Source organism: Saimiri boliviensis, chromosome 2 (assembly GCF_048565385.1).
Source record: "Saimiri boliviensis isolate mSaiBol1 chromosome 2, mSaiBol1.pri, whole genome shotgun sequence".
NCBI classification, from domain to species: Eukaryota; Metazoa; Chordata; class Mammalia; order Primates; family Cebidae; genus Saimiri; species Saimiri boliviensis.
Window position 1 is genome coordinate 209,587,605 of NC_133450.1, and position 22,871 is coordinate 209,610,475.

General features: G+C 41.5%; 1 protein-coding gene across 7 annotated transcripts in view; it reads right to left on the reverse strand.

Moving 5' to 3' along the window:
* Positions 1-22,871, reverse strand: part of ASTN2 (astrotactin 2) — a 959,402-nt gene that overhangs the window by 432,393 nt on the left and 504,138 nt on the right. The gene's annotated exons all lie outside the window — the stretch shown is intronic.

Here is a 22,871-nt window from a genome sequence, read left to right on the forward strand (position 1 = left end):
ACTATTCGGGAGGTCTGCAGGAGTGCAGAAAGGGAAGAGGTTACTTCCAGTTTGGGTTTAGGAGAGGAAGTGAAAGTTAGTGTATGGATTTTAGAAGACTTCAGTCTTTTTGTATCTGAAATTTTGAACCACGTGATTAAGTACACTTGTTAAAAGATAAATAAATATTTTATTTTTTAAAGATCAGTGATGACACGGATGGAGAGGTGACAACAGTGGAGATAGAAAAGGAGCAGGAGAAGGAGGAGGAGAGGTAGAGAGGGTCGTGGACTGAAAACAGTCATTATGTTTGAGCTCGTGTCATGAGTATGGAGGCAGAAGACAAAAAACTGGGAGATTTCAAAGTGAGGTGAAGGAAATAAAAATCTTGAGTGTAAACTATTCTCCAAAAGCTTGCCTATGTCTTAATTTGTATTTATTTGACAGGAAGATATTGGCTGACCACAGTGGCTCACTCCTATAATCCCAGCACTCTGGGAGGCCAAGGTGGGAGGGTGGCTTAAGCCCAGGAGTTCAATCGTGAGCTATGATTTCATCACTGCACTGAAGACAGACAGAGACCTTGTCTCTCAAGAAAAAAGAAAAAAAAGGTATTCATTTTCATCAATCAAGTTGGCAAATATTCTTGTCAAATAATAATTCTCAGTGCTGAAGGGGGTGTAGTGAAATTTTCCTATTCCACATGTGGGAGTAGATCCAATATTTATGGAAAGCAATCTGGCAAAATGTATCAAAACTCTTGAAGTATTCATACACTTTGACCAAGTGATCACAGTAATAAATTCTAGAGGAAAAATAAGCAACACAGATGATGACATATGCACAAGGATGTTCATCACAGCATTGATTATAATGCGGTGAAATGAAAATGTTCTAAATATCTGACAGTGAGGAAATGTTTATCAATATATGGTTCATTCCCATAGCAGGATGTTATGTGAAAGTTTAAAATCATAATCTCCAGATATAACTAATAATATGGAAAAGTTTGTTACAATATTAATTTTTTAAAATGCAGGAAAAATTATATTGATGAAAACACATGAATGCACATGTCCATATAATCCAAAAACAGATATTTTAAGGAAGAGGTGGCATCTGACTGGGTTGGAAGTGTGCAGACAACAGTGAGACTACATGGTGGACAGCACTTAGATTTGTTTATACAAGATCCATGCCCCTTTCTTCTGATAACAGCATCTTCATTTTGGATTTGTGGAAATTCACATTACGCTTTCCACATACACACACACACTGGATACATTCTTGTAGACTTATGAGTTAAGATGCCTGTTCTCCTCCGACTTACTGGTGAGCAAGCGAATGGACAGGCCAAATAGGTGTTTACTTTTGGGAATCTGAAAGTACACCCTCAGCCTTCCTAAGTGGCATGGAGGTTGCAGATGCAGAAGTCAATTTTTCATAAACTATCCATGCTCTTCTAACCCTTCCAAGTTCTTCCAGGTAGCCCATGAAGGTAGGCCTGCTTGGGTTTGCAGACTGAGGCAGGCCAGCCACGGGAGCTTTCTAGACAGGGCAATGGCATAAATAGAAGTACATTCTACAAGCCATTATGAAACACTTTCATTCAGAGAAACTAGATTTGATTCAGCATGTCCTGAGTTTTGTCAGTAGAACAGACAAAGATTCAGGCTTTTGGGAGCAGTGTCGAGTGAGGATGCTGAGTTTCAGGTGGTCAGAACAGGAGGGATGGCAGTCTTGTGGCACCTGAAGGAGACAGCAGAAGAGAAAAGGCAGAGGAAGAGGGGCTTCCACCTTGGCTCTGTCTCCACCCAGGAGGGCATGAGGCAAGTAGAAGGTAAAGATAAAGACCACATGGAGTGTGCCTAGAGGTCATCATTAATAGAGATGCTTGGTAAATTCCATCTAGAAGCCCATGTTTCCTGCAGATCTAAGCTTGGGGACCTATGCTGCCTAGGTCATGGAGCACACGAGAAAGCCATGGGACCTGGATTCCAGGAGAAGTGGATTCAAGTCCTGCTCTGCTGCTAGCATGAAAGGCCTTGGATAGTCACTTCCTGTGACAGTTTGCTAGGGCTGCCTTAGCAGAATACCACAGACAGCAGAGGCTAGAAGTCCAAGATTAAGACGTCAGTAGGGGTGGCTGTAATCTAAGGTCTCACTCCTTGGCCTGCAAATGTTTCCTCTTCCCTTTGTCTTCATAACGTCTTTCCTTTGTGTCTTAATCTCTTCTTTTAAGAATACCACAGCCTGGTGCGGCGGCTCATGCCTGTAATCCCAGCACTTTAGGAGGCCGAGGGGGGCGGATCACCTGAGGTCAGGAGTTCAAGATCAGCCTGACCAACATGGAGAAACCCTGTCTCTACTAAAAATACAAAATTAGCTGGGTGTGCTGGTGAATGCCTGTAATCCCAGCTACTTGGGAGGCTGAGGCAGGAGAATCACTTGAACGCAGGAGGTAGAGGTTGCAGTTGAGCCGAGATCGCACTACTGCACTCCAGCCTGGGCAACAATCTTTGGCATTTTTTGGCTTGTAGACACATCACTCTGATCTCTGCCTTGATGTCCATGTGACATTTTCCTTATGTGAATGTCTATCACCAAATTTCCCCTTTTTATAAGGACACCAGTCATATGGGACACACACCTCATTTACCCTTAATTGCCTCTTTAATGATCTTATTTCCACCAAAGTCTGGGAAGGATGTGCATATGCTCATGGGCGAAGAGAGGTTGGTTAATGGGTACAAATATATAAATATATAGAAGGAATAAGGTCTCATGTCCAAATAGTTAGAAGAGAGGACTGGAAATGTTCCTAACACATAAAAATGAAAATTATTTGAGGTAATGGATATTTTAAATACCCTGACTTGATCATTCCACATCCTTTACATGTAACAAAATATTAAAGATACCCCATAAATAAGAACAAATACTATGGACCAATAAAAAATAAAACACACACACACACACCTTATCTCAGTCAGACATGGTGGCTCATGCTTGCAATCCCAGCAATTTGGGAGGCCAAGGCGGGTGGATCACCTGAGGTCAAGAGTTTGAGACCAGTCTGGCCAACATGGCAAAACCCCATCTCTACTAAAAATACACAAAATTAGCTGGGCATGGTGGCGTGTGCCTATAATCCCAGCTACTTGGCAGGCTGAGGCAGGAGAATTGCTTGAACCTGGGATATGGAGGTTGCAGTGAGCTGAGATTGGCCACTGCACTACAGTCTGGGTGACAGGGCCAAATTCCATCTCAAAAAGAAGACCTTATATCTAAATACAGTTACATTCTGAGGTACTAGGGGTTAGGACTTCAACACACACATTTTGAGGTGACACAGTTCAGCCCATATCACTTCTATTTTCAGAGCCTCAATTTCTGTATGTTCAATAAAGCTGTTTTCTCATTCATTTCAAAGCACATCCATCCACTTATTTGCTGACTCATTTATTGATTCAATCATTTAACAAATACCTATTTAATGCCAGGTACTATTACCGGGTTTAGGTTTATGCAGGAAAGTAAGAAAAAATAGTCATTTCTTTATACCAAAGGGGCAGGTGGGCTTTCTGTGCTAATATTTAGGGGAGATGGGAGAAAAGACCTCAGGACTGATCCCCTTGCCTCTACTTCTTAAGAGCCTGTGAGGACCTATAATATCACGCAGCAAAAAAGCCTAGTGCTGTCCACAGAGCCACTGTCAGAGAGATCTACAATCCCAGGAAACGTGCTATGATCTGCCCACAGGTCTGCTCTGTCAACCTCATTTCAGACAATGCCACTAATTGACCTGCCTTGCCCGTGGGAAGAGTGTGGGGAAGGAATTGGTAGAGGCAGTGCTGGTCTGTTAAGTTCCTCAAAGGCAGACTACCCAAGCCAAGTGGGAAGACTGATTCCTCCTGCAATTGTTTGTTTGTTTGTTTGTTTGTTTGTTTTCTTCCTTTCTTCCTCTCCTCTCCTCTCTTTTTCTTTTTCTTGAAACAGCATCTTGCTCTGTTGCCTAGGTTTCAGTGCAGTGGTGTGATCACACACTGCAGCCTCTATTTCTAAGTTTCAAGCAATCCTCCTACCTCAGCCTCCAGAGTAGCTGGGACTACAGGTATGTGTCACAATGCCTGGCTACTTTTCTTATTGTTGAGATGGCTTTTGCTATGTTGTCCAGGATGGTCTTGAACTCCTGGCTTCAAATGATCCTCCCACTCAGGCCTCCCTAAGTGCTGAGATTACAGGTGTGAGTCACCATACCTGATTTGCTTTTTGTTGTTTTGTTTTGTTTTTAGTGGGGACAGACTTGGTATTTCAGAAATAGAAAAATACTTTTTTTTAAATTGAGCATCTTTTACATCTTAGGTGCTGCTCTAGGTGTAGCAAAGGCAGCGGAGTATTAAGAAGAGTACTTTCCCTCTCATGCAGGAAAGACAGGCATCAAACCAATGAACAAGGATTAAAGACTTATGCCTTTAAGAGTTAAATATTAACATGGTGGGAGCTTAGGAGAGCTGGAGTGGGGCATGCTGATTTAGTAAGAAGGTCAGGGATGGTCTTCTTGATAAGATGTTCTGGTATAGGCTCATGGAGATAGTCAAATGGGAATGAGAATGCAGTGATTAGCACGGTGTCTGACATAAAACAAGAGCTCAATAAATTGCTGCTGTTGATGTTATTGCTAATTATGTGCCAAGTTCCTTATTTGAATATAGGGACATTATGCCTATTTCATAAGGTTGTTAGATAGATTAAATTTGGAAAAGCATATAAATAAACTTACATGGAAAATTCAACCATGATTGAGTACCAGCTAAGCGAGACAGCCAGGGAAAACACATAAACACACATAGAAACACATACAAGCACACTGTATAAAGTCAGAGCAGGGTAAGTGAAGGAAAAGAAATCAGGGACTCAAGAACTGAGATAGAGATGTCTGTGGAGAAGGACCAAGCTGTTTAGGATGGGAGGTGGGCAAGACCCGCTGAGGAGAGGCTTATGAGCAGAGAGAGAAAGGGAGCTCTGGAAACAACCAGCCTAGGGGGAAAAAAAAGCATGTAACAAGCACAGAGAGCAGCAGGTGCAAAGGCCCAGAGACAGGGATGGGGTGGCCCTTCAAGAACCAGCAGGGGCCAGGTCACAGATAGTCTCAGAGGTGACAGGAAGAATTCTGAGTTTTATTATAGGCCAATAGATATGCAATGCAAAAGTGTTGGAGAGTTTTGAGCAAAGACTGCGATGATGTAATTTACTTTTTATTGTTGCTGTTGTTTTGTTTTTTTGAGACAAGGTCTCACTGTGCCACTCAGGCTGGAGTGCAATGGCATGATCTTAGCTCACTGCAGTTTCTCCCTCCTGGGCTCAAGTGATCCTCCCCCTTAGCCTCCCAAGTAGCTGGGACTGCAGGCCTGCACCACCACATCCAGCTAATATTTGTATTTTTTTTTTAGAGACGAGGTTTTACCATGTTGCCCAGGCTGGTTTTGAACTCCTGAGCTCAAGAGATCCACCCACCTCTGCTTCTCAAAGTGCTGGGATAACAGACATGAGCCACTCTGTCCAGCCCCAATGTGATTTATGTTTTAAAGGATAAATCTGATTGATTCATTCAGCTAAAAAACTGTATCGATAATATATATCTTTCATGTATCATAGGATCAGCAGTAACACATATAAAGTGTCTGACCCTCAATCTAAAATAAATGTATTCGTTAGACCTGGCAAGATGGGTAGTTCTCATGCCTACAATTTCAACACATTGGGATGCTGAGGTGGGAGGATCACTTGATTCTGGGAGGGTTGAGGCTGCAGTGACCCATTGCTCACACCACTGCACTCCAGCCTGAGTGACACAATGAGACATTGTCTCAAGAAAAAATATGTATTTAATAGTGGCCACTTTGTGCAGGCATGCCAGATAAAGCAGTGTAGATACAGGCAGTGACAACATATTGCTCTCAGGGACCCTCTGATATTTTATTGAAATAGTGTAGATGCTCAATAAATATTCTCATTTGATATGAAATTATATATTATATTATTCATATTTTTATCATTCTTGCCCTAAAAGTGACAGTGAGCCTTCTCCAGAGGCTTTTAAAATTATTTATTTATTTATTTATTATTATTATTATTTTTTGAGACAGAGTCTTGCTCTGTCACACAGGCTGGAATGCAGTGGCATGATCTTGTGCCTCCGCCTTCTGAGTAGCTGGAACTTCAGGCATGTGTCACCACACCCAACTAATCTTTGTAATTTAAAAGAAAATATATTTTATTTTAAGTTCTAGAATACATGTGCAGGACATGTAGGTTTGTTACATAGGTAAGTGTGTGTCATGGTGGTTTGCTGCACCCATCAACCCATCACCTAGGTATTAAGCCCCACATGCATTAGCTATTTATTCTAATGCTCTCCCTCCCCACAACGCTCCTCACAGTCCCAGTGTGCGTTGTTCCTCTCCCTGTGTCCATGTGTTCTCACTGTTCAGCTCTCACTTGTATGTGAGAACATGCAGTGTTTGGTTTTCTGTTCCTGTGTTAGTTTGCTGAGGGTACTGGCTTCTAGCTCCATCCATGTGCCTGCAAAGGACTTCATCTCATTCATTTAAAACACGCTTAATTTTTATACTTTTAGTAGAGACAGGGTTTTGCCATCTTGGCCAGGCTGGTCTCAAACTTCTGGCCTCAAGTGATCCGCCTGGTTTGGCCTCCCAAAGGGTTGGGATTACAGGCGTGAGCCATCGTGCCTGGCCTGGAGGTTCATACTTGAGGAAGAGAAGGAAGCAAAAGAAAAAAAGAAAAAGAAGAGAAAGAAAGAAGGCAAGAGGGGGGAGGGACCTGCCATGTCTCACCACCATCCCTCTGGATATGTGGATATGGCCTTCCTCTCATAGGCCTATTTGGTGGACTGCTATTCATGTCTCAGGGCTCAGCTGAATTATCACCTTCACCATGAAGCCAGAAGCCCTCCCTTCACCATAGACACAGCAATGAAACTGCTGCCACTGGCCTGTTCACCTCCCTGGCTCCCAGGTCCATCTCGACTGAGGCAAATCCCACTGCACAGGAGTGTGCTGTTTGCTCATCAGGTGCATGATTTTCATTTATTCGTGCATCCTCAGGAATTAAAACAGGGTTTGATGCATGCCTGATATAATAAATGATTAGTGCCTGGCACAGCGGCTCATGCCTGTAATGCTAGCACTTTGTGAGGCTGAGGCAGAAGGATCAGTTGAGCCAAGGAGTTTAAGACCAGTCTGGGCCACATAGTGAGACCTTGTCTCTACAAAAAATAAGAAAATTAGCCATGTGTGCTGGTGAATGCCTCTGGTTTCGGCTACCTGGGAGGCCGAGGTAGGAGGATCACTTGAGCTTAGGACTTGGAAGCTGCAGTGAGCTATGATCTTGCCACTGCACTCCAGGCTAGGCAACAAAGCAAGACCCTGTCTCAAAAAAATGAAAAATAAAAAAGTTTAGGGAAGAAAGGAAGAAAGAAAGAGGGGAGGGAGGGAAAGGAATCTAATTCTCTCCTTATTTTCCCAGATAATGCTAAAGCTCATTTCAACCAGCAATGCTGAGTTTATTGATCAACATTTCTGAGGTATTGAACTGAGTTTGTATTGACAGAAATAACTGACAACCAGGCATGGGGAGCCAGAAATGTGCTGACAGCCAGCAAATCATACGCCTGGTATTGGAGAGCCTGTGTATGCCAAAGGGGACAATCATTAATTTCCTATTCCTTCATAGTTACATTCCTTGGGTTGACTGACAAGTTCATTTTGGGGATTCATCTGGCCATTTATAAATAAACTCCTTTCTTATTCCATATTTCTAACTGCACCTGCCACCCAGATGATCGGCTGTCTGGCACTCACATAGAAATTTCAAATTGCTAGCAATAGCTCAACGTGGTAGTTAAAGGAAATATTCTGGTTATTTTATGATATAATCAAGAGAACCCAGTTCCCCACCATTGTAGGCATCTCAGCTCTAGGCACAAAACCCAAGAGAATTTCATTCTTTGCCCCCAACCACATTTAAATAAATGACGTCCAAGCACATAGCTATAAAATGATCTTTTGACACTCAGCATTTCAAAGTCTTCTGTCAAAGCTGTGTGATTCTGAGTAAGTCACTCAGTCTCTCTGAGCTTGTTTTCCTTCTGTGAAAGATGAGAGTGCCTTCATGGTAAGGAAGACAAGGCAACAGAGGTTAGCAGGTTTAAAGTTTCCCAGGGTGGAAAGAAGCTTCTAATATTATCTCATTCAATCTCTTAATGAGTCTCATGAATGCTATTTGCATCTCCCTTTTACAGCAGCTCCGAGAAGTGACCTATTCAGGCTGCTAAGTGGCAGCGGGGTGAAGGGACCTATGAACTCAGCACTGCCTGAGGCAGCTGTTCACAGAAAGAAAATGTATCATTGATCTTATTGCTGACTTTACTCCTATGCTTGGTCTAAAATTCCATTTGGCACCAGTGGCCTCAAGGTTAGCATAGGAAGAATTTAGCTCTCTTGTTAGGCTTCATATCAACAAGGCAATTCTAGTTCATCTAGAAGTAATTCCAGGGCCTTCAGGAGTCATCAAAGCAAAGTTCTTAGAACCCAAATGCCTGGTGTTGATGTATCTAACGTATTCATCATTCAGTGTATTTTACTAACAGTAGCCAGAGGTACCTTGACATTTGCATTAGTACACAATTTCTCTTAAAGACTGTTTATATTTTGAAAAGGCTTTGAGTAGTGCCAACTGTTAACTTGGGCAGGAAAATTTCTCTGCTGAAACATAATCGGCCATTTGCGGTGGAGCTTTCAGGCTAAGGCAGAAGACATTTCACTTTTGTTTACTCAACAGATATTTCCTGAATACCTGCCTGGGTTTGTGTTTGGTGGTATTCTGTCACGGTTGCTCTTTCTCAGCTTCCATTTGAGTGGGGAAGATGAACATTCATCAGATCACAGTGTTTATCAAGTGTTTACTATGTGTCAGCTAGGCACTTAGCATATGCTAGTTATCCTAGCCCAACTGTGTGAAGCAGCAACTACATGACCTCCACTTTATAGATGAGCAAACGGTGGGGGGCTAGAGAAGCACCTGGGTGTGCACAGAGCCCTACCACGCTGCAAGTGTAGGGTCAGAATCCAGATGCAGGCAGACTCTATTACAATGGGCTTTTATGAGTCAGAGTCACTTGATTAACTTAACATTTGGCCTCTAGTCCATGAAGTGAGTTGATTTTTGCTGAGTGATGGGCACTTGGTCATCCATTTTACTATCTTTCCACTTTCTTAGAGCTTTGACATGTGCCATGATAAAAATTACATATATATATATATATATATACATACATATATATATATATATATATATATATATATATATATATATTTTTTTTTTTTTTTTTTTTTTTTGAGACGGCGTTTCACTCTTGTTACCCAGGCTGGAGTGCAATGGCACCATCTCGGCTCACCGCAACCTCCTCCTCCTGGGTTCAGGCAATTCTCCTGCCCCAACCTCCTGAGTAGCTGGGATTACAGGCACGCACCACCATGCCCAGCTAATGTTTTGTATTTTTAGTAGAGACGAGATTTCACCATGTTTACCAGGATGGTCTCGATCTCTTGACCTTGTGATCCACCCGCCTCGGCCTCCCAAAGTGCTGGGATTATGCAAGCTTGAGCCACTGCGCCCGGCCAATTATGTATATTTTAAAAATTACAGTCTCTGGAGCTAGACTGCAAGATAGGAATAACAATATCATCATCCTCATAGGTTTTTTGTGAGGATAAAAGGAATTGATACAAACAAAGCATTTAGAGCTGATTGCATTGGAAGTATTCAAGGTATGTAAGCTATTACTTACTGTAATAGCTGAGATGGAAAAGCCTGTAGTGTTTAGCGTGTATAGCAAGGTCTCTCCATGTAGTTCTGAATACAACATACTACTCCACATTTTCCTAAAATTTTAAGTTATTTGATATGCCTGAATATGTAAACTTTGCTTAGAAATACAAATGAACCAGTCACATATCTAATTATAGTATTTCATTTAGTGATATCTATGTAATATTTAAAATCACTTATTAATACAATAAATTTGGAAATACTGCTCTTGCTTACTCTTTTGTTTCAGTAAAACTGCTTTATTGCAATTCTTCACATATAATTCTTGATCCAGTCTAATGTCTCTTTCCCAAGCAGTTGCTGTTTAAAATAAATTAGTTGAGAAAGTAACTTTCATGTGTGAGAAAGTCAGGCCCAAATTGACTAGCGTCTTAGCTAGGAATGGTTTTAAGGTGTAGATGCCAGTCTTATATACTAGCATTTACCATACTGTGGTGTGAGGGCTGATGATCTGTCAACAAGGCAGAGGAGATCTGGCTGGTGACAGTGGGTAGGGCAGCTGGGAGCTGGTTGCTGGAAGCTCTGAGAATGAAGAGGTGAGAGCAAAAGAGAGAAGGCAGATGAAGCCATACTGCTTCTGGTCAGACTGCACTGACTTTTAATCTATTTTTTATTATTATAAAAGTAATACATTGCTGCTGTAAGGCATTTGGATAACATCGAAAAGTAAAAAGAAAAACAAATTTAATCCCATTGCACAGAGAGCACTGCAATCATTATTTTGCTGTCTTTGATCCAAGCCTGAATGCTCTTCTGCTAGAAAACCTCACGGCTCAAATGTCACCTGTTCAGTGTCATGGGATGACCTCCGAATATGAGGGTTGTCACTTTTAGCAAATAAAAATACAAGGCACCCAATTAAATTTGAATTTTAAACAGCATTTTTTTGGTATACACATGTCCCAAATATTGCAATTATTAATTGCTTGCCTGAAATTCAAATTCAACTAGGTACTCAATATTTTATCTGGCAATCTTATCCCATGGCCAATGCACCTACACCCCTTCTCCATTCACCAGTACTCTTAATCTCCTAACACCTAAAATAATTGATCATAATTATTATTTATCTTCTGCTTCTTCCCAGTAGAATGTAAATTATGCAAGGGCAGGAGTTTTTATCTGTTTTACCCAATGAAGTGTTGCCAAAATGTACTTAAAGGTGTATCTCACACACACACACACACACACACACACACACACACACAAACACTTTAAAATCTTACTATACATATACCTTCATATTACTCTTTTTCCTTAATCTTGTTCCAAGGACATTTCAGGACACTTTTTTTGTTTCTTTCAAACACATGATTTTCATGGCTATTTTGAAGTTGCCCAATTAAATGATCCAATCCCCTATTAGAGAACATTTGGTTATTGGAACTTTTTCTCCATTATAATTAATGCCCTGATGGGCAGCTCAGCAGGACTGCAGGTGCCTAAGATTCTGCCGACTCTAAAGCAGAAAAGATCTAGGAGTAATTCTGGCTATTCCCTCTTACTGCCTAGGTGACTTTGTAAAAGTCACTGACTCTTCCAGCCTCAGTCCCCAAGTTCTAAAATGAGATGCCAGTAGAACCTGGCTCTACTTGGTATTGTTTGAACTCAATAAGATGATGTATCAGGATTCCTGGTAGGTGCCCATATGGAGTAAGCACTCAGCAAGACATGTTACTATTAGTATCATTCCCTAACCCAACACCTCTCCCTCCCTCTCTTCTCTCTTCCCTCCTTACCTTAGTAATTATTTCTATGTATGAAACAGGCCAGATCTATCCATTTCCAAGCCACCATCCTTCCTTCTTCTTAGGTCCATAATTGTTTTCTCTATCCCAAGCCCACTGTCAGGTTAATTCCTGCTGATTTAGGAACACCAAGAGAGATCAGCCTTTAAAGCTTTTCTGGACACTCAACGTCTGCCCCTAGGCCCACGCTTGGTTATAACTCCACTTGGGCACCCAGATTTTTCCCATTAGCACATTTACTGCCCTGCCATACAATGGCCTGGATGTGTGCTTTTCACATTTGATTGAGGACCTGCAGAAAAGCAATGTCTAACCTTCTCTACTTCCCTTCTAGGACTGAGGACAGCCTTCTTGCCCTGCCCTGCACAAGCGCAGGTTAGAGGGAGAATCCACTGCCAAAAAAAATCCCAGACATTTACTTGCCAGTTCCTAGAGGGAAAACATGTGGGCCTCCTCTCTGCCCCTGAACCTCGAGTTTAGCTGAGCATTCTTCTTGTTCTTCAAAGGAAGTGGTAGATAGGGACAGGGTGGATGGTAGGTGATATTTCATGGTGACTGAAAGACTTGTAAGTACTAATTTGTAAAAAAGCCAGTGACTCCATTACAATTTAAAAGAAAAGGAGAAAAACAGCCAAATGATAGTTCTCGCATAAAGATAAGAGCCAGCAGCACTCCGCTATGAGTTTGACCAGCACGATTTGTAATTCTGAGAACGATTCTGAAGATAGATATAATATTATCATTATTCTAATTTTATTTATTTAGTTATTGAGACAGGGTCTCATTCTGTCTACCCAGGCTGGAGTATAGTTAAAAACCACAGCTCACTGCAGCTTTGACCTCCCAGGCTCAATCGATCCCCAGGTCTCAGCCTCCCAGGTTGCTGGGACTACAAGTGGGGATCACCATACCCAGCTAATTTTAAAACATTTTTTTGTAGAGCTGGTGTGTCACCATGTTGTCCAGGCTGGTCTCCTGGGCCCAAGTGATTCTCCTGCCTCAGCCTCCCAAAGTGCTGTGATTACAGGCATGAGCCACCACTCCCAGCCTATTCTCATTTCATAGGTCAGTAAGGAGAAGTTTTCAGAGGAGGAGATGGGATTAGAATTCAAGGTTTTCCTGACACCCAAACCTCTGCAGAAAGTATAAATTAAGGCTGCACAACAGATACTACGACGTAAAAGCAACTGTTTTTTCAAAAATGTTTTTGGGTTATTTATTTATTGCAAAGGCATTTTATCTCCCTGCACATTTATATAAGTGGCCCCATGAGTTGGTAGAGTTTTCTGAGAACCAATATATTCTGAAAGCAAACTTGATACATTTATTTGTACAGGTTGAGCATCCCTAATCCAATAATCTGAAATTTGAAATGCTCCAAAATTGAAAACTTTTTGAGTGCGACATGACACCTCAGGTGGAAGATTCCATAGCTTTTCTTTCTGACGGTTCAATGTACACAAACTTTATTAATGCACAGAATTGTTTAAAATATATTGTATACAATTCCCTTCAGGCTATGTGTATAAGAAGCATGAATTTCATGTTTAGACTTGCGTCCCATCCCCGAGATATTTCCTTATATCTATGCAAATATTCCAAAATCAGAAAGAGTCAGAAATCTGAAACACTTTTCTAGTTCCAAGCATTTCAGTTAAGGGGATACTCAACTTGTACTTAGTAAGCACTGGGGATGAAGTCTAGGCTAGGAGACCCAAGGGATGCTCTGTATCTATTCATAAGAGGGTGGAAGTGGAAGCAGTCATGGTTTTGGCAAAGGGGCACAGAGGATGTGAGTTTGAACTGGATCCTAGAAGGCTTTCTGAATGGAGTCTGGTGATGGTATCCTATCAAGGTCTTAGTAGTTTGGGCATAGTTTCTGCAGAATCAAATTCCCCTGTATTCAACAGGACAGCAAATGAAGACTATATTGATTTTCTGCCTAGATCAATAAATAAGATAAATTGACCAGAAGAGCTAAATACTGATCAGGGTGAACCAAACATCAACATTTACTAAGAGCAGAGGGAGGAGAAACATAAATATCAGAAAAATGGAGATGCCAATAGAGCATTGGGGGCAGTGGCTCAGTTTCCAGTTAAAATGTATGTTTAAGGTTTAATACTTTAGTCAGGTCTTTACATTTAAAAAGAGGAGTGGAATTCAGTTATTATAATATAACTTCATTTAGTCAGACTGTGAGAAGACGGATTGAATTTTTAAAAAACAAGAAATGCCATCGAGTTCAAATGCATGGATATGATATGTCCAAAAAACCAACGAACAACAAAATACTGCATTGGAAGTCAGAAGATCTGAGTCATTAAGTGTCCTTGTTAAGGGCAGAAAATCACATATTAATCATATGTGTATCCTATTTGCCAAGCACAGAGCCTAGAATATAGATGGAATCTTGGATTCAGTTGTATAGAGAGCTGACCCAGAGCTAAGGAATCGGGTAATAGTAGTTGATTTGGGAGGTGATTCCCGGAAGCAAGTGAGGGACTGAGAATTGAGCCAAGGAATGGAGGAAAGCAAACAAGGGTGTATGTATTAGTCCATGTTCCCAGTGCTATAAAGAAATACCTGAGGCTGGGTAATTTTTTTTTTAATTTCTATTTTTTTTTAAAGATGGAATTTTGCTCTTGTTGCCCATGCTGGAGTTCAATGGCATGATCTTGTCTCACTGCAATCTCTGCCTCCTGGGTTCAAGTGATTCTCCTGCCTCAGCCTCCAGAGTAGCTGGGATTACAGGTGTCCACCACCATGGCCAGCTAATTTTTTGTATTTTTAGTAAAGAGACTGTGTTTCACCATGTTGGCCAGGCTGGTCTCGAACTCTTGATCTCAGGTGATCCACTCCCTGCAGCCTTCCAAAGTGCTGGGTTTACAGGCGTGAGCTGCCGTGCCCAGACTAGACTGGATAATTTATAAAAGGAAGAGGTTTAATTGACTCACAGTTCCGCCTGGCTACGGGGTCTTGGGAAACTTGTGGTCATGGCAGAATGGGAAGCAGGGACATCTCACATGGTGGCAGTTGAGAGAAGAGAACACGGCAGAGAAAACTTCCATTTATAAAACCATTGCATCTCATCAGAACTCACCATAATGAGAACAGCGTGGGGACACCACCCCAGTGATCCAATCGCCTTCCTCCTTTGACACATGGGGATTACAATTAGAGATGAGATTTGGGTGAAGACACAGAGCCCAGCCATATCAGTGTGTTAATAAGTGGGCTACCAGGTGGGCAACAGGAACTTTATCTTTTTATGGTCTCTCTGAGAGACTGAATCTTTCCATGAAGGGGCAAAAAATCTGGCATATTTTTCTACCAACTCCCTGTTCATCCTTTGTGCCTAAGGCCATCACTCTCTCAGCACTCCCCACCCACTCCCCAGAAAATAACCTCAGGCAGAGAGATTTAGGTGCAGCATGCTGAAGCTGCAGGTGACAGCTGTCAAGGGCCAAATGCAGATGGGAAGGACACACGGTAAGTGGTAATACCAGCCGAAGGACTGCAAGATCAAGCTCTGTGCTTTGTGACAACTGCCAAGTCAATCTCCTCTCAGGGCAATCAGGGTCTAACTCTAAAAAGAAAGGCTTGAATCTTCACATTCTCTCCCAGACTGAGTGTGAGTAACTGAAAACCAGATGGTCAAACTCAGAATCAAGGATTACAGGCCCTTTAGGAAACTGCTTCTTACACATATAAAAATGATGTATGATGAGCATTCCACTTGTTAGCATTTAACTGTGAGCTTTTCAAGTGTTGAACATACACACAGAGATGTATATGTACTAACTGATCACTGAGGCATTGTTTATAGCAGGAAAAAAACTAAAAGCAACCTAAATACTCTTCAATTAGGACATCACTGAATAAAACTGGCATATTTATATGCTGGAATGTTCTCCTGCACTTAAAAGGAATTGACTGAATCTATATGTGTCACCATGAGCAGAGTTCAAAAAATATTTCTGAGCGTAAAGAAAAAAAAAGCAAGATGCAGAATATTATATATAGTATGACACCATTTAAAAAACATGCACACATTATAGCTTTCCTACGGGTAGGTTACATATTTGGAAAAGTATTTTTAAAGGACTGAAGTGACAATACAAACTCATTTAAAGTTATTTTGGAAAGACCTGGAAAGATAAAAACCACATTTATATGAGTGGCTACTTTTGGGCAGGGAGAGCTGGGACAAAGACTAGATTAGCAATGACAAATGTGGTTGGAATAGTCAGAGTGACTTTAGTTATAGTGATATTGTTCTAATTTATGAAAGCAGAATTGATTCATGCATTTTTAAGTGAACTTAAAAAAAAAGGAAATGTCTAGTACATAGCCTAGTATCATAGGAGACTACGTGATAACGTGGAAGGAGTTCCCAGCTGGAAGTAGTGGCTCATATCTGTAATCCTGGCACTTTGGGAGGCCAAGGTGGAAGGATCACTTGGGCGCAGAAGTTTGAGACCATCCTGGGCAACATAGTGACACCCTATCTCTAAAAAAAATAGGAAAATGACCGCCAAGCATGGTGGTGTGTACTTGTGGTCCCAGCTACTCAGGAGGCTAAGATGGGAGGATTGCTTAGCCTTGGCGATCAAGGCTGCAGTGAGTCATGATCACACCACTGTTCTGGGTGACAGAACAAGACCCTGTCTCAAAAAAAGAAAAAAAAAAAGAGTTTGGAAAAATAGAGTCAGAAATACCTGATGAACCTATCTAGAAAATAAACTTCTCTGCTAAGAGCAAGAAGTTCATTTGCAAAGCTGACGAAACAGACCAACTTCACAAAGCCGGGTGTCCATAGGGCAACCTGTAGTGACTTCTGTCTGGATCATAAATTTGCATTCACCTCCTGTTTATTCCCATCTCTCTTATCTGTGTTTCTTATATTTTAAGAAAGTGTTGAAATCATTCCTTTTATGTTTATTTATTTTTTTGAGACAAGAGTCTTGCTATGTTGCCCAGGCTGGAGTGCACTGGCACGTTCACAGCTCACTGCAGTGTTATCTCCCTGGCTCAAGCAGTCCTCCCATTTAAGCCATCCAAGTAGTAAGACTAAAGTCATGTGCTACCACACCTGCCTATTTTTTTTATTGCATTTTAGGTTTTGGGGTACATGTGAAGAACATGCAAGATTGTTGCACAGGTACACACATAGCAGTGTGATTTGCTGCGCTCCTCCCCATCAACTATATCCGGCATTTCTCCCCATGCTATCTCTCCCCAACTCTCCACCCCGCTCTGTTTCTCCCTTATTGCCCCCCGCCACATCACCTGCCTATTATTTATTTATTTATTTTATTCTGTAGAGATGGGTCTCACTATATTGCCCTGGCTAGTCTCAAACTCCTGGGCTCAAGTGATCTTCTTTCTTGCCTTGACCTCCTAAAATGCTGGGATTTCAGATGTGAGCCACCACACCTAGTGTTATTCCTCTGCTGAGTTGTAAGTTGAGGTTCCTGCCTAATCCCCACGGAATTAGGAATGTGATTAAATAGACCCAGTTTTAACAAGGTTTTGACGTTTTCGTAATTGCCATAGTGCCAGCTGACGTTGGAACTGAGCAACCGTTCAGCTAAACATGAACATAGAATTTTATCTGGCTTTGTGGGTATCAGTGCTTACCAACAAGGAGCCATTCCATAATTACAACACTAGGGGGTCTTATCAAAGTCAAAGGGACATACCAAATAGCTGAGTTATAACTGCTGGAGTTAAATCCAATCAGGAGAAGCTGTTAGGCCAGACTAGCCTTTCCCACTGTGGTGTCCAAAGGTGTCCAGGCCTCTTGCTTTTACCTTGGCTGTTTCTTCACCTGAGATTCTGTTCTCTCCCAACATTCCCATGCTCACATCCTATTTTCCTTTAGGGTATTTTCTCCATGTTGCCTCCATGAATAAATTTCCTCTCCACAAAATAATAATAATCGTGAAACATGCTTTGCAAAATTATAACAGTGAGAAAAACCCAATACAGAAGAATTGTGACAGTGGAAGAAACCTGACATAACCAACTCCATCTTGCTTCTAACCTCCAAGCTATACTTGTTTATTCTTGGTGGAGACTATGCTAACCTCAGGAGGAATTCGGTTTACAGTTTAACTTTGAAACAAAGATAATAACAGCTCCTTCCTGAAACAAAACGCTTCCTTGCTTGGGGACCAAACTGCCCTTGTAAAACGAACAAATTAGCCACTAGATTAAAAACTATGGCTCAGTAGTCATGCAGCCAGAGACCACAAGATTCCTAACCTCCCCAATTGTTCCTGTATATAACATCGCTGTTGTAAAACCTAAGATTGGTGTTTGAGGTATTTATTCACACCCTGCATTCTGATAGCCAAGCAGACCCATGAAAGTGGCTTATCTGGTATTGTGGTCCCTACCTAGGAACTGACTCAGCACAAGAAGACAAGCTTTAACTCTCTATTAATTTCATTCTCAACCCAAAAAATCTGCATTTCCCATTTCCTAGGCCCCTACTCATCAAACTATCTTTTTAAAAAACAGCCTTCAAATTTTTAGGGAGGCTGATTTGAGTAATAAACTCCTCTCTTACCACTTAGCTGGACCTGCATTTATTAAACTATTTCTCTAATGCAATACTGCTGTCTCAGTAAATAGACTCTGTCTGTGCAGAGGGCAAGAAGAAACTGCTAGGCAACTACAATTATGATGATCATGATGATGATAGTTACCATTTGCAGAGAGCAGCATTAGTTACCAGATACCATGCTGGAACCTCATGTAATCCTCATAGCAACCCCGAGAACTAAGCCTCCATATTCCCATTTCACGGCAGAAGATATCAAGGTTCAGAGAATGTGGAAGGACATGACAGAGGAGGGTCTGCCATTTTTCAGGGGTGCTTTTTTATATTCTCCCCCATTACCATATTTATGGCTGCCTGGAGTCTACAGTTTCTGTGATATGTAATTGGTAAAGAGAGAAATCATTTTCAGGAATTTTTCTTGTTGAGAGGTATATTCCTAGGCTTAACCCTCAGAAATGGAAAGTTTGAAAATTAAAGTACAAGTCAGAGAGAAAAAATAGAGCCCTCTGAAATGATCTAAAGTAAGAAGTCGGACCGATTCTTCAAGGCAGCACAAGCAGAATGGAGAAAAGGCAGGAAGCCTGCCATTGATGCCAGCTCATCCTACAGGAAGGATGAGGAGGAAATAAGCCATCGCCTCACCTGCTTCCTCCCTCCCTTTCTCCATCTCCCTCTTTCCTGGCCTCCTCTTTCTTCTCCTTCCACCTTCCTTTGGTTCTCAGGCTCCACAGGAAACAAGTAGGAGGGCATAGCAGCACATTTTCTTTGTGAAGCAATGAAGAGACTGCTTCTGTAAAGGTTTTGTTTTGTTTTTGCCATAAGCTTGCTCCCAGCTTGCCAGGGTTACCCTACGTTTTACCATATCTAAGAATTTCTTTCTTTTTTTTTTTTTTTTAACTGGACTTCCTGAAAATGAAGAAAGAAATGTAAAAAAAATTGTTAAAAGTTAAACATAGAATGAGTGGTTGCGGTTGCAATTTTACCTAAATTCTGACTCCAAATCCTATTTCTGGCTACTAATTGTGTGTGTGTGTATGTGTGTATATGTGTGTGTGTGTGTGTGTGTGTGTGTGTGTGTGTGTGTGTGTAAGTTGTATTATTTATATGGCCATTTTTACTTTAACTCACCTTATATGCCCAGTCAATACCACATTGCATATATGACAGTGGCCCTTTAAAATTATTTTAAAAGGCTGGGTACAGTGGCTCACACCTGTAATCCCAGTGCTTTGGGATGCTGAGGTAGGAGGATCCCTTGAGTCCAGGAATTTGAGACCAGCCTTGGAAACATAGTAACACCTCATCTCTACAGAAAAAAAACTAAAATAAAATTAGCCAGGCACAGTGGCACATGCCTGTAATCCCAGGTACTTACGCAGCTGAGGTGGGAGGATCACCTGGGCATAAGTGAGCTGAGATCATAATGGAGTGGAAAAATTCCTGTTGCCTAATGACATTGTGACAGTCTGCATAACATTGTAACACAATGCATTACTCACCTGTTTGTGGTCATGCTGGTATGAACAAACTTACTGAACTGCCAGTTGTATAAGAGTATAGTACCTACAATTAATATACAGTATATAATACTTGATAATAATAATAAATGACTATGTTACTGGTTTATGTATTTACTATAGTATACTGTTGGTTGTTATTTTAGAGTCTACTTCTACTTATATCTTTTAAAAGTTAACTGCTATAGGCCAGGCACAGTAGCTCATGTCTGTAATCCCAGCACTTTGGGAGGACTGTATCACCGGAGGTCAGGAGTTCAAGGCCAGCCTGGCCAACATGGTGAAACCACTGTCTCTATGAAAAATACAAAAATTAGCCAGGCATGGTGGTGGGTGCCTACAATCCCAGCCACTTGGGAGGCTGAAGCAGAGAATTGCTTGAACCCAGGAGGCAGAGGTTGCTGTGAGCTGAGATCATGCCACTGTGCTCATCTCAAATAAATAAAAAATAATATAAAATGAAATAAAAGAAAAGTTAACTGTTAGAGGCCCTCAGGCATGTCCTTCAGGAGGTATTTCAGAATAAGGTAGACCAGGCGCAGTGGCTCACGCCTGTATTCCCAGCACTTTGGGAAGCTGAGGCAGGGGGATCATGAGATCAGGAGTTCAAGACCACACTGGTCAAGATGGTGAAACCCCACCTATACTAAAAATAAATAAATAAATAAAAAAGAAAGAAAGAAAAAAAAATTAGCTGGGCATGGTAGTGGGTGCCTATAATCCCAGCTACTCAGGAGGCTGAGGCAGAAAATTGCTCGAACCTGGGAGGTGGAGGAACCAAGAACTACAACCTCTATAACAGTGAGACTCTGTCTCAAAAAAAGTAAAAAAAAAAAAAAAAAAAAAGAAGGCACTGTTGATTAGGAAATGACAGCTCCATGTGTGTTACTGCCCCAAAGGACTTCCCAGTGGGACAAGATGCGAAGCTGGAAGACAGTGATATTAATGATCCTGTGGAAGCCTAAGCTAATATGTGTGTATGTGTCTTAGTTTTTAACAAAAAAAGTTTTAAAAATAAAAATAGGAAAGAGGTTTGTACAACAAAAATATAAGGAAAGAAAATATTTTTGTACAACTGTACAATGTGTTTGTTTCAAGATGTGTTATACAAAAGTGTAAAGTTTAAAAAGTGAAAATGTTACAAATAAAGTAAAAAATATACCATATCTTGGTGTACATTTTCTATGCTTAGATGCACAAATACCACTGTGTTACAGTTGCCTACAGTATTCAGTACAGCAATCTGCTATATAGGTTTATAGCCTACAAACAATAGGCTATACCACACAACCTAGTTGTGTTGTAGGCTTTATACATTGTCTTGGTTTGTATGGTACAATCTAGGATGTTGTCACAATGACAGAATCACCTAATGATGTATTTCTCAGAAGACATCCCTCTTTTAATTGATGCATGACTATATATCCTTTCGGTTCTGTTTTGTTTCTGGAGAACCCTGATTAGTATAAGTTTATCCTCAACAAAGCAGCCAGAGCATTCCTTTTGAAACTTAGGGTAGATACTGTTCTTTTTCTGTTTAAAGCCTTTCAATGGCTTCCAGAGTAAAAGTTTTTCTTTTTTTTTCTTTTTTTTTTCTTCCTTACTTTAAAACTTTTTACTTCTTTAGTAAAAGCTAAAGCTTTTCCCATGTCATTGAAGAGTTCAACAGGGTCTGGCCATCCATTACCCCTTTGACCACATCTATTATTCCCCCCGACTCTGTCTCTTGAAACACCAGGGTTCTCTTTGGAATGATATTTTCCTGATATCCATAAGCTGCACTCCTCCTGCTCTTCCTCCTCCTCCTCCTCCTCTTCCTTTTCTTCCTCCTCCTTTTTTTTTTTCTGCCTAAACATGGTATTCTTGGGAGAGCGTCCCTGATTCTTCTACCTAAAATTGCAGCTTTCACCCCACCCTCACCACTCTTAGCCCCTGTTGTAATTTCACCCGCTCTGATTTTATGGCACTTACTACCTCTGATCTACTATATAATTTACCTATTTATATGCTATTGTCTGTATTCTCCCCTGGAATGTAAAATCCTTGTTAGCAGAGATCTTTGCTTTATATACTGATGTTTACTTACCATCAGTGCCTGATGCATAGCGGATATTTGTGACCAACTGGATTTTCCAAAGCTGGCCACAACAGTATCTCTCCCATTTCTTTTTTTTTCTTTTTTTTTATTTTTCTCCTGAGATGGAGTCTTGCTCTGTCTCCCAAGCTGGAGTGGAGGGGTGCAATCTCAGCTCACTGCAACCTCCGCCTCCCAGGTTCAAGCAATTCTCCTGCCTCAGCCTCCTGAGTAGCTAGGATTACAGGCATGCATCACTATACCCAGCTAATTTTTGTATTTTTAGTAGAGACGGGGTTTCACCATGTTGGCCAGGCTGGTCTCGAACTCCTGACCTCATGATCCGCCAGCCTCAGCCTCCCAAAGTTCTGGGATTACAGGTGTGAGCCACCGTGCCCGGCCCAGTATCTCCCATCTCACATGTACCTCTTGCAATGTTACCTTGAGCGTTAGGGTCTCTTAAGAAATGCAAATGGCCCATTCCTTTCTGCTGTAGAAAACAGACATAGATACCACTCAACAGGCAGATTAATAATAGATGACACTTCGATAGCAAAACTTGGACATATCCTAGCCTGGGTGCTGAACCTGTCTCCTCCTCTTCTGGATATGAGACATACTCTCTCTCTCTGGGCCTCAGGTTCCTTGTTGAGAAGGACTAAACAAGATAATATAGGGAAAGAGCTTAGCCCAGGGTGTGTCTTGTGAGAGTCACAAGACTGTACTAATAGTTTGACATTCCTTTTTTTTCCATGCAGAGGCCTGAGGCCCAAAGGAAAGAGGTCTGAAAAGGCCTGTTTACTGTCAGGCTGATGACCCCAGGGTGTGCTTCACAGGGGACTGGCAAAGTAGATGGGCAAGAGGGGGCAGCTCTCACTTGGCTCCAGGTTTCTGCCAGGAACACAGTTCACACCCCTCCCTTACTTTTAGGCTTGCCAATGCCCAATCACTGTTCATGTCTCAGATCATTAATTGCATTTGAAAGCCTCCCCAGACAGTCTCCCAGGGTTAAGAGTTTCTGCTGTACGTCACAGGGCCCCCAACCTCCTGTCATCCTTGCTAGAATCAGG